Source organism: Coregonus clupeaformis, chromosome 15 (genome assembly GCF_020615455.1).
Source record: "Coregonus clupeaformis isolate EN_2021a chromosome 15, ASM2061545v1, whole genome shotgun sequence".
NCBI lineage: Eukaryota > Metazoa > Chordata > Actinopteri > Salmoniformes > Salmonidae > Coregonus > Coregonus clupeaformis.
The window spans coordinates 13,221,366-13,226,331 of record NC_059206.1 but is presented as its reverse complement, the minus strand read 5'-3'; the positions used below and the strand labels follow the sequence as shown (position 1 = coordinate 13,226,331).

Genomic DNA, 4,966 nt, shown 5'->3' with positions numbered 1-4,966 from the left:
AGATTTGATATTCTGACGTTCTTTCAGTGCAATGTGAGTTTTTATTAGTCAGTATGGCAATGTAACTTTATTAATCTGTCAGTTTCCCTAGCTAATTCCCTACTTTTCACACTGACACAGTAATAAACAGCCCTAATGTTTCAGGCTTCACTGTCACGGTGCACAGAGTGGGACCGATCATCCCGCTCCTGCCCACATCTGCTGGCTTTCTGTCTGACTCCCACCCGCTACCGCAATAACTGGTCCCAAATCCAACCGCAGTCCCGCATTGTTATTTTAGGCGTATGTGACACAGCTCACTTGCCAGCCATGGACCCAGCAATTTTGCGTCCTATAGGCAATATCAAAATGCGCAAATAACTTCAGAAATAGGTTAAATATACTAGAGATTCTCACATGGCCCTTATATTGTATTATTGGGCTATATCAGCCAATATGCTGGATGTAGTTTGAAGAGAGCAGAGTTGGAGAGACTTGCACTTTCTCTTGATCTAATGTTATAGCCTACCTTTTAGGAGTGGGAAGATTTTCAGATGGAAATATGGGTGATCAATATTTAGGCCTATTTCTAGGCAATTTAGTAAACTACAGCCTAATCATAGGCCTATTTAGGAAGTACATTTCCTTGGAAAGATAACTGCCGCGTGCTTCTCCGCCCATGCATAGGCTATACACTCTAAAAATGAGGGGTTCAACAAGGGTTCTTCTACATTTATGTCATTTAGCAGACGCTCTTATCCAGAGCGACTTACAGTTAGTGAGTGCATACATTTTTCATACTGGCCCCCCGTGGGAAACGAACCCACAACCCTGGCGTTCCAAGCGCCATGCTCTACCAACTGAGCTACAGGAGGCCTCAAAGATCTTCGAAGAACCTTCGGGTTCTTGGCACTGAAAATTGCCCTCAAAAGGTTCTTCCAAGAACCCCATAAGAGGTGGGGTTCATCGAGGAACCTCCTTAGTTGGTGGGGGATCTTGCAAGAACCTAATTGCCCAACTGAAACATTTCGATTTGAATTTGAAAGGACAGCAGGTGCAGGCACTTAACTGAAAAATGTAAAGATCTCCTCAATTCAAGGTAAGGTTTGTCCCTTATATGATCTAAATTGCTATTGTTTTATGATGATACCGTCTACCTTTTCATATTTGTGCAAATCTTTCTAAAACAGAAAATGGACACAATTCAATGGATATCAATCAACAAAGAGGTAAGAATATGTAGGCTATAAGAATATGTTGAAGGCTAGCTGTATTGGGTGCAGTTGACTGAACTGCTCACTTTTGTGTTTGTGTCTGCAGGTATACAGACGAGGAGGCATACAAAGGTATGTCAATTGGTATTGGTATGTTATGCAGATCACAGGTACCATCCTCCTCCCTTACCTCTTCAATTAAAATCCCATAGGCCTTTATTTACATTATGGACAAGGTATGTGTATGAAAAACATTATAAAAACAGTTTTTTTTCATTCACATTTACCACAAAAATGTTTTGTTAAACATCGGTATAATTACTATTTTTTGGATTCACAGACTACACCTCTGATGTATATAACAGGAAACCTGTTCAATCACCATGCACTGCAAAATCATTCTGGCTATGGATACGGAGAACATCAACACGCCAGAGGATATACCCATTGGACTTGGGGCTCTGCTAGGAGTTTACCTCATATTTAGATTTTTTTATTCTGCTTTGCCACTAAAATCATAATAAATACTGACAACTAAAATATTGTGTTATTGTTATGCGTATTAATAATAATAATAGGGGGGAGGGTAACCCCAAAATGTTATTCAAAAAGTTATTTGAGGATCCATTAAAAACTGTTATTCGAAGAACTTATGGGGGTCCCCCCACAGTTTCAATTTGAAGAACCCCTAAAGGATACTCCAGGAACCTTTTATTTTTAGAGTGTAGCATACTCTATTTACAGTGGCTTGCGAAAGTATTCACCCCCCTTGGCATTTTTCCAAGGGGGATGAATACTTTTACAAGGCACTGTATATGGCATACAGTACAACTAAAGGAGTCTGTATTGAAAACATGCCCACGTCTGGAGAGATCCCTATTTAGGCAATCCCTAGCTGCTGGGCTGCTCAGTCCTGGACCTGGGGGTCTGCCGTCCTGTGGGTTGTCACTCTGGCCTTGGCCTAACACACCCAAAACCAATAATGAAAGTTTCACTAAAATCATCCTGAAGCTGAGTGAGGTGTGTTAGGTTGGGGGTCTGCAGGGTGGTGGACCACTGGGGACAGGACGGGGCGACCCAACTATATTGTTTGCAAGTAAAAAGAGCTCTACAGTACTATTAGTCCTATGAGAATAATTATATGTAAGATTTGCTGTTTCTGTGTGTTAATGTATATTTGAGGTGTATTATTTTTTTATATATTTTTTTACCTTTCCCTTTAGGAACGAAAAAAATGTAAGGTGTGAACTGGGAAGGAAATTGTGTTGGGAGCGAGTTGAGTTAATGACTGGACTGGTGGGGGTCGGGCATGCAGGCGGCTCGGGCTGGCGTGTCAGTCTGGCTAAATTTTGATATAAAGGATGTCTTAATAAAGACAATCAAAAGTCTTTGTATTTTTTCAAGGGTTGTTTATTTGTTATGCTATTGGTTGAAGGTGCAACACAATATTTATTATTGAATTACCTTTGATCTAGTTCAGTGTTATTACTCACTTAAACATATTTAATAAAATTATATTAAAACCAGAAGGAACAGTAACACCAGTCACTTTAACACCAATGACAAATCTGCAGAAAATATAGAATATCTAAGATGGCGGCCACAGTAGGTCAAATCACACTTAAAAAAAAAAGGTAAATAAATCACTTAATCATGTGATTTGAGAAATTATTTTCATCAAATGTCCTTTTCTCCTTACTGCAAACCGTGTAACACCCGTGACACATCTTAAGGCATCGCATGAAACTACCAAATGAATCATCAAATGGCTAACATATGAAGAGAGAGTGCAGACTCACTATGCACTTTTCAAAACAGCCCTGCCGCCAATGAACCTTTTGACCCTGTAAGAAGTTGGCAAGGATGTAGCTTTTTTTAATGGTGGTTTTAATAATAGGAGTGAAATTGAGGGGCAGCTATTCCCTGTAAATTATTTATAATATTTAGTTGATATTTTAGTTTTTTAAGTACTCCATTAAATAACTATAATAATTTTCCATTAAATAGCTATAATAGTTTTCTTAGTATTATGACATTTAAAGTATATATATAATTTAAATATATAATTTAACTCAAAATATGTCACTAAACCACGACTCCTGACCCAAGGGACAAACCATTTATGTTATTGACCATGTTCTACAATATATACTGTTTATTTAAAAAATTGCAATATAACTGTCTTACATATGTTTTAATAACAATAATTAAAACATATTGTTATTATCAGAAAGTGTTTTCCTGGTGTTTAAGGCAAGGGACACGAAAGCCATTTTCATAGAATGACCCATACCTTATACAAGAAGTTGGAAAACCTTTATTTAACCAACATTCCAAAGCAACACACAGCCAAGCACTTCATTTGGAAAGTGTATTATAAATAATATTTGGGGGACTGGATTTCAGAATAGAAAGTCCTTGAATAACATCTCTAAATTTAAGTGAGTGGGAACTGAAGCAGGAGCAGATTGATCTTAATTGCATGGGCTGTTGTTGATTAAAGCCAGGTTTACAGAAGTCTCTGACTTATGGTTATGAAATGATACCAAAGCCTTGGTTTAAGAAAATAGTGATGACATTACTTTTTCGCTTGCTCTTTATTTTGATTAAATTACCCAGTGCGTGCGCTTGATTGAGACCAGGTATCAACATTAGAATTTATATTAAAAACAGATATTTCCACCATGTGACTCAAGGCAGGATGTATTTAGGAGTTTCCCTTTGACCTTAAATTATAATCAAATGGTCATAGCTGTGGATTTTGTAGTTTGGCGGCAGGAGTTGTAGACTGTAGTGTGATGAGGTGGTGATGAAGGAGTCAGGCGCAGGAGGTTAAGTCACAGAATAACAGGCTTTAATCCGCAAAATACAAGTTTACGCAGGAATGCGTCAAACACACTCCAGGGCACAAAACAGGCGCACTGGAAAATACAAGGCACACAGGAAAAATACTCCCGTTGATACACAATACATGAGCTCCACCGAGCTCCACAATAAACAATCACCCACACAGACAAGGAAGCAGAGGGAACACTTATACCATGACTAATGAGGGAATAAGGACCAGGTGTGTGTGATTGAAGACAAGACAATTGGAGTGATGATAAATGGATCGGCAGTAGCTAGTAAGCCGGTGACGCCAAACCTGCCCGAACAAGGAGGGGAGGCAGCCTTGGCGGAAGTCGTGACAGTAAACCCCCCCCTTGACGCGCGACTCCAGCATCGCGCCGACCATGGCCTCGGGGATGGCCAGGAGGACGCAGAGCAGGGCGAGCCGGATGGCGACAACATGGAGGGATCGAGGATATCCCTCACCGGGACCCAACACCGTTCCTCCGGACCGTACCCCTCCCACTCCACAAGATACTGAAGGCCCCCCACCAAACGCCTCAAATCCAGAATGGAACGGACAGAGTATGCCGGGGCCCCCTTGATGTCCAGAGGAGGTGGAGGGACCTCCCGCACCTCAGCCTCCTGGAGCGGACCAGCTACCACCGGCCTGAGGAGAGACAACGAGGGGTTAATACGGTAATCAGGGGGGAGTAATAACCTATAAGTTACCTCGTTGACTCTCCTCAGGACCTTGAACGGCCCCACAAACCGCGGGCTCAGCTTCCGGCAGGGCAGGCGGAGGGGCAGATTCCGGGTCGAGAGCCAGACCCGATCCCCCGGTACAAAGACGGGGGCCTCACTGCGGTGGCGGTCAGCATTGGCCTTCTGACGATGCACGGCGCGTTGGAGGTGAACGTGGGCAGCATCCCACGTCTCCTCCG

At 41.7% G+C, this 4,966-nt stretch overlaps 1 non-coding gene across 1 annotated transcript; it reads right to left on the bottom strand.

Annotated features, from left to right (window-relative positions):
• Positions 1–780: 780 nt before the first annotated feature.
• Positions 781–856, bottom strand: trnap-ugg. The gene has a single exon. It is a non-coding gene; the product is annotated as a tRNA-Pro (tRNA).
• Between the last annotated feature and the right edge of the window lie 4,110 nt (positions 857–4,966).